This window comes from Pleurodeles waltl, chromosome 9, assembly GCF_031143425.1.
Source record: "Pleurodeles waltl isolate 20211129_DDA chromosome 9, aPleWal1.hap1.20221129, whole genome shotgun sequence".
Taxonomy (NCBI): Eukaryota; Metazoa; Chordata; class Amphibia; order Caudata; family Salamandridae; genus Pleurodeles; species Pleurodeles waltl.
In genome coordinates, this window is record NC_090448.1 from 688,746,208 (window position 1) to 688,753,895 (window position 7,688).

At 54.1% G+C, this 7,688-nt stretch overlaps 1 non-coding gene across 1 annotated transcript; it reads left to right on the forward strand.

Annotated features, from left to right (window-relative positions):
- The first annotated feature begins 218 nt into the window (after positions 1 to 218).
- Positions 219 to 284, forward strand: LOC138260617 (small nucleolar RNA U54). The gene has a single exon (XR_011198922.1). It is a non-coding gene; the product is annotated as a small nucleolar RNA U54 (small nucleolar RNA).
- The last annotated feature ends 7,404 nt before the right edge of the window (positions 285 to 7,688 follow it).

The following is a 7,688-nucleotide window of genomic DNA, read 5'->3' on the forward strand; positions in this document are numbered from 1 at the left end:
AACTGTGTGGGAGCTTCCTATATTGTCAAGGCCCCAAAGTTAGTTATTGAAGTATTTAATGGCATACTTGTACTATCTGGTTGACAGGGTTGGCAGTCCGTGTTTTTCTCAAGGCCATAGTCACACTGATGAAAGTTTTGTTCATATTAATTCTCGTTTAGTTATATGGTCAATGCCCTAGGTTATTTTGGACCGAAGGCGGGTCTCAATTTATTAGTTGGCAATAAGAATACAATGTAGAAAGTAATTACTGTGATTTATTTATATGCTATTCCGAATCAACTACACTGTTTGGTTTTCGTAGAAAGCCTTTACGGTGAAATCAAATGCTTTTATAGCAACCTGCTGTAGGAGGCTCACCTGGCTTTTAGTGGGTACCTTGTGGTACTTATACCTTGTGCCAGGTCCAGTTATCCCTTATTAGTAGAATAGAGGTGTTATAGCAGCTTAGGCAAATAGAGGTAGCTACAGCAGAGCAGCTTAGGTTGAACTAGGAGACATGCAAAGCTCCTACCATACCACTTATATCATATAGCACTATATCATAGGAAAACACAATACTCAGAGTTACTAAAAATAAAAGTACTTATTTTAGTGACAATATGAGGTAAGTAATATACACAAAACATATACACACAAACCAAAATCAGGTAAGTAACAGTTAGAAAAGTAGTGCAAACAATGTAGAACACAATAGAATGCAATATGGAGAAATAGGCCTAGGGGCAACAAAAAGCATATACTCCAAAAGTGGAATGCGAACCACAAATGGACCCCAGGCCTAGTGTAGTGTGTAGAGGGTCGCTGGGAGTGTAAGGAAACACTAAGGGTGTCCAAGATACCCCACCCCAAGACCCTGAAAAGTAGGAGTAAAGTTACCCTACCACCCCAGAAAGACAGTAAAGTCAAGATAGGGGATTCTACAAGGACAACAACTGACTGCAAAACACTGAAGACGGATTCCTGGACCTGTAAAGGAAGGGGACCAAGTCCAAGAGTCACGCAAGGGTCTGGGAGGTGGGGGGGGCAGGGGCCCACTAAACCCCGGATGACTGTGCAAAAGGGCTGCCTCTGGGTGGAAGAAGCTGAAGATTCTGAAACAATGGAAGGTGTCAGGAACTTCTCCTTTGGTCAGAAGATGTCCCACGGCAAGCTGGAGGATGCAGAGTTGTTTCCATGCAGAAAGACCGCAAACAAGCCTTGCTAGCTGCAAGAGTCGCGGTTGAGGATTTTGGGTGCTGCCAGGGCCCAGGAAGGACCAGGGGGTCGCCCCATGGAGGCGGAGACAGGGGTGGCGCTCAGCAACACGGAGAGCCCATGCAGAAGCAGGCGGCACCTGAACAGGCACTTAGATGATCTGAGGACGACGGTTGACTCAGAGCAACAAAAGAGGGTCCCACGATGTCGGAGTCCAACTCACCGAGTTGGGCAATGCAGGAAGGAGTGCTGGGGACCTGGGCTAGGCTGTGCACAAAGGAAGTCTTGCAAAAGTGCACAGAATCCCGAGCAGCTGCAGTTCACGCAGTACACAGGATTACTGTCTGGCGTGGGGAGGCAAGGACTTACCTCCACCAAATTTAGAAAGAAGGGCCACTGGAAAGTCAAAGGCACTTGGACCCAGCTCCTGTGTTCCAGGGACCATGCTCGTCAGGATGAGAGGGGACCCAGAGGACTGGTGATGCAGAAGTTTGGTGCCTGCGTTGGCAGGGGGAAGATTCCGTCGACCCACGGGAGATTTCTTCTTGGTTTCTAGTTCAGGGTGAAGGCAGACAGCCCTCAGAGCATCCACCACCAGGAAACAGTCTAGAAAGCCGGCAGGATGAGGCGCTACAATGTTACTGGTAGTCTTCTTGCTACTTTGTTGCGGTTATGCAGGCGTCCTGGAGCAGTCAGCGGTCGATCCTTGGCAGAAGTCGAAGAGGGAAGTGCAGAGGAACTCTGGTGAGCTCTTGCATTCGTTATCTGGTGAGATACCCACAGGAAAGACCCTAAATAGCTCACAGAGGAGGATTGGCTGCAGAGAAAGATAAGCACCTATCAGGAGTCTCTGACGTCACCTGCTGGCACTGGCCACTCAGAGCTGTCCATTGTGCCCTCACACCTCTGCATTCAAGATGGCAGAGGTCTGGGACACACTGGAGGAGCTCTGGGCACCACCCATGGGGTGGTGATGGACAGGTGAGTGGCCACTCCCCTTTCCTTTGTCCAGTTACGCGCCAGAGCAGGGCTGGGGGATTCCTGAACCGGTGTAGACTGGCTTATGCAAGGAGGGCACCATCTGTGCCCTTCAGAGCATTTCCAGAGGCCAGGAGAGGCTACTCCTCCCAGGCCCTTCACACCCATTTCCAAAGGGAGAGGGTGTAACACCCTCTCTCTGAGGAAATCCTTTGTTTTGCCTTCCTGGGACTGGGCTGCCCAGGTGGGCAGAAACCTGTCTGAGGGGTTGGCAGCAGCGGTAGCTGCAGAGGAGACCCCGGAAAGTTAGTTTGGCAGTACCTGGGCTCTATGCTGGAGACCCGGGATGCATGGAATTGTCCCCCCAATAACAGAATGGTATTGGGGTGACAATTCCATGATCCTAGACATGTTACATGGCCATGTTCGGAGTTACCATTGTGATGCTACATATAGGTATTGACCTATATGTAGTGCACACGTTTAATGGTGTCCCTGCACTCACAAAGTCCGGGGAATTTGCCCTGAACAATGTGGGGGCACCTAGGCTAGTACCAGGGTGCCCACACACTAAGTAACTTTGCTCCTAACCTTCACCAAGTGAGGGTTAGACATATAGGTGACTTATAAGTTACTTAAGTGCAGTGTAAAATGGCTGTGAAATAACGTGGACGTTATTTCACTCAGGCTGCAGTGGCAGTCCTGTGTAAGAATTGTTTGAGCCCCCTATGGGTGGCAAAAGAAATGCTGCAGCCCGTAGGGATCTCCTGGAACCCCAATACCCTGGGTACCTAGGTACCATATACAAGGGAATTATAAGGGTGTTCCAGTGTGCCAATCAGAATTGGTAAAATTAGTCACTAGCCTGCAGTGACAATTTTAGAAAGCAGAGAGACCATAAAAACTGGGGTTCTGGTTAGCAGAGCCTCAATGATACAGTTAGGCACCACATAGGGAACACATACAGGGCATACTTTATGAGCACTGAGGTCCTGACTAGCAGGATCCCAGTGACACATAGGCAAAAACAAACATACATACAGTAAAAATGGGGGTAACATGCCAGGCAAGATGGTACTTTGCTACACCTGCAAAAATCAGTGCTTTCCTCCCTGCCAAAAGTAGTAAGCTTTTTCTTGCCTTTAATTTTTAGTTTGTATAATATCACATAATTGCATTTGTTCTGTGGTCGATTTACAAAATTGTTGTAAATTATCAGTTGTCCTTGCCTGAGTGTAACTTCCATCCTAAAACGTTTTCATCTTTCTAGTGTGTGCAGGTCTGATTAGGGGTGCTAAAGACAAAAACCTGAAAGTGAACGAACCAGAGTGCATGCCCGCCAAGGTAAGAGGAATAAGTTTAACTTCTAAGAATTAACTTTCAAGTACAACTTTGGCTTTGCCATTTTCTTCAATGTTTGAGTGGTGTTAAACACAAATGATTATTTTTTAAAGTGTTTGGTCCTTGACGTGAGCATTTCTGTAGCTAAAATCTAGGATTTGATCCAACTGAGCTATGACGAAGGAACCTATTTATGTAGTCACTCAAGTGCTGTCTTAAAGAGCCAGTTCTTATTGTAATTACTTAGGCCCTCATTCTGACCCTGGCGGTCGGTGATAAAGCGGCGGCCAAGCCGCCAACAGGCCGGCGGTCTAAAATATGCAATTCTGACCCTGGCGGGAACCGCCAACACAGCCCGCCAACTTAACACTCCGACCGCCACAGCGGTACAAACAAACAGCGCGGCGGTTCCCGCCAACAGCCCGGCGGCAGACAATGTACCGCCCACCCTATTACGACCCACCAATCTGCCACCTTTTCCGGGGCGGGAGCACCGCCGATAAGAACACGGCGGAAACAGACTACGAACGGGAAAACGCTCACCTCTACGCACTCCACGCGAGATTCCGGCAGTATGGAGCCAGAGTTGCAGGTCATCCCCGCACTCCTATTCCTGCTCATATACCAGGAGCACGCCCGGCGGCGCGGAAGACATCGGTGAGTACTGCACCTACGACACAGGGGAGGGAAAAGATTACCGGCACACACCCACCCACCCACACCCACTACAACACACACATCAATGCATTCCCACAGATCACTGTCACAACCCACAAACCACCCCCCTCCGAAATAATGCAAAGACCAAAAGAAGAGATCATAAACGGGCAGATATATTGAAATATGTACACCAGTAATCACAATTAATAAATAAACTATGTACAAAATATATACAGCTACTAAATGTAGTCCAACCACTGTCCGTGGATCACAGGGGTCCTGTGCAAAGGGGCAAGGCCCAGTCCCACGACAAGAACTCCACGGAGAGAACACTGCAGGGGCATCAGAAAGAAAATAGGACAGGCACCTCAGGGGGAAGGGAAGGGGGGGCACCTCAGCCACTTGAGTACACGACGCCAGATCCACGAGGGGACTCCATGACCACTGGCCCATCCTGGGGAGAGCAAAGCCACAGTCCAAACAGTCCATACAGTGGGTGGCCTGCCCACTGGGCCATCCTGGGGAGAGCAAAGCCACAGTCCATACAGTCCATACAGTGGGTGGCCTGCCCACTGGGCCATCCTGGGGAGAGCAAAGCCACAGTCCATACAGTCCATACAGTGGGTGGCCTGCCCACTGGGCCATCCTGGGGAGAGCAAAGCCACAGTCCAAACAGTCCATACAGTGGGTGGCCTGCCCACTGGGCCATCCTGGGGAGAGCAAAGCCACAGTCCATACAGTCCATACAGTGGGTGGCCTGCCCACTGGGCCATCCTGGGGAGAGCAAAGCCACAGTCCAAACAGTCCATACAGTGGGTGGCCTGCCCACTGGGCCATCCTGGGGAGAGCAAAGCCACAGTCCATACAGTCCATACAGTGGGTGGCCTGCCCACTGGGCCATCCTGGGGAGAGCAAAGCCACAGTCCAAACAGTCCATACAGTGGGTGGCCTGCCCACTGGGCCATCCTGGGGAGAGCAAAGCCACAGTCCATACAGTCCATACAGTGGGTGGCCTGCCCACTGGGCCATCCTGGGGAGAGCAAAGCCACAGTCCATACAGTCCATACAGTCCATACAGTGGGTGGCCTGCCCACTGGGCCATCCTGGGGAGAGCAAAGCCACAGTCCATACAGTCCATAACAGACCCCACTGCCACTGGAGGAGGCAAGTTGGCCAGAGGACATCCTGCAGCCCTGCCCAAGATAGATCCTGCCCTGCCACGTCTGCCAAAGGGCCAGCGGTTCTTGCCCTGAAGGGCCCAGTTCAGCGGTTCTTGAGATGGCGGGGCCCAGTTCAGCGCTCCTTGCCTTGAAGGGCCCAGTTCAGCGGTTCTTGAGACGGCGGGGCCCAGCGGAGCGGTGCGTGAGACGGCGGGGCCCAGCGGAGCGGTGCTTGAGACGGCGGGGCCCAGTTCAGCGGTTCTTGCCCTGAAGGGCCCAGTTCAGCGGTTCTTGAGACGGCGGGGCCCAGTTCAGCGGTTCTTGAGACGGCGGACGGTCTATGGCCAACTGCTAATTGCCTGGTGGTGCCCTCCTGGGCAGCGGGGATGGTGCTCCTTCACTGCCCACCTGGGCTGTGGGTGGTGGGGCCCTCCTGGCCAGCTGGGCTGGGTCCTCCCTGGGCAGCGGCTATGGGGGTGGTGGGCTCTCCCGGGGCCGCTGTGCCGGTTCCTCCCGGGGCAGCGGCTATGGGGGTTGTGGGCTCCTCCTGGGCAGCAGGCCTGCTGCCTGACCTCTCTGACTTGCTGCCCTTGCCCTCCTTAGTCGTGGGCCTGTGGCCCTTTCCTCCCTTTGGAGCTGTGGCTGGTGACTGTCTCTGGGTGGTGTCCGGGGGGGATGTAGAAGGCGGGCTCCTGCGGCGACCCTTCCGCCTTCTGCTCCTCTTCCCAGGGGGTGGGCTGGCTGTCCCCTTGCTGCTGGGCGAAGATCCAGACATGCGGGCTGGCGGGCTCCAATACCCCTGCACCCTTGTCAAGGGGGCTGCAGGGCTGGTGGTGGCTGAGGTGCTCTTCTTACCCCGACGAGAAGGAGGGGGGGGCTCAGGGTCAGGAAAGAAGTTAGTAGTGGCGAGGAAGAGCTTCTTGGGACAATGGAGAGTGGTAGGTACAGTGGGAATGGGAGTGGAGGGAGAGGATGTGGTTGTAGGTGAGTCACGTTTGCTGTCTTTGGGTGCAGGTGCAGGAGGGATAGGCTGTCGTGAGGTGGATGGCTGTTGGGTGGGTGGGTGGCTGCGTTTGTGTGGTGTGGAAGAGGGGGTGACAGACACAGTGGGAGAGGACACAGGGGACGTGTAAATGGCAGTGGGGGTGGTGACTGCACGTGTGCGGACTGGAGTGGAGGGTGTGCTGGTGATGGAAACACTGGCTGATGGTGAGGTGAATGGAGGTGTGAGTGTAGACGTCACAGGGAGGGAGGAGGGAGACGAGGAGGTGGGGGTCACAGAGGTGGTAGTGACTGTTGGCATGTCTGCATCGGAATGTTGCGTGTGTGAATGTCTGCGTGATCTGTGGTGCTTATGTTTGGATGAGCTTCTCTTGGGTGTTGAGGTGTGTGCAGGCTGGTCTGATGGTGTGGGTGGGACAGGCAGAGGAACAGGAGACTGGGAGGAGGGAGTTAGTAGAGGCAGGCAGGAGACAGGGACAATGGCTGCCGTCAGTGCTGAGGCCAGAGCCTGGAACGATCGCTGATGGGCAGCCTGACCCGAATGAATGCCCTCCAGGTACGCATTGCTGCGATGAACCTCCCTCTCCACCCCCTGGATGGCATTCAAAAGGGTAGTCTGCCCAACAATGAGCGTTCGGAGGAGGTCAATGACCTCCTCACTGAGGGCAGCGGGGGTAACAGGGGCAGGGCCTGAGGTGCCTGGGGCGAAGGAGATGCCCGGCTTCCTGGCAGAGCGGGCACGGGGCGAACGCTGAGGGGCTGCTGGGAGGGCGGAGATGGTGCGCTGGGTGGCGGCTGTACCTGTAATGGCGGGGGGCACGGATGGTGCCACCCCCGCAAGGGAGCCCCCTTCCGAGGACGTGTCCGTGTCGCTGCAGGCTCCAGTCGTCCCCGTCGTGGAGCTCCCCTCGCCCTCCGTCTCACTGGTCCAGTCTGACTCTGTGGCATGGCCCTCCTGGGCCATGTGAGATGCAGCTCCCTCCTGCCCCGATGCCACTTCTCCTCCGCCTGATGATGCTGATGCACACAAGCACAGAAAGACAAACAAAAAGGGGGGGGGGAGAGAGAAATAAAGGGATATTGAGTACATGGATCTCCGGTACAGTTAGCGGACATGACAGACACAGATGCCCCCTGCACTAAGTTGCGCACTTGGGGTACGCTACGCATTCCGTGGAACATGCCCTACACGCCTAGAGTTGACAACTGCACCCATGGATGACACGGCCCAGGGATGGCTGTACTGACAAACTACTGAGGGTGGTGGCTGGGGACACAGGGGCTTACGGGGGTGCCCAGCCTACAGAAATCGCCCTGGCCTAGGGGGACCCCCAGCCCTCCTCCCCCACC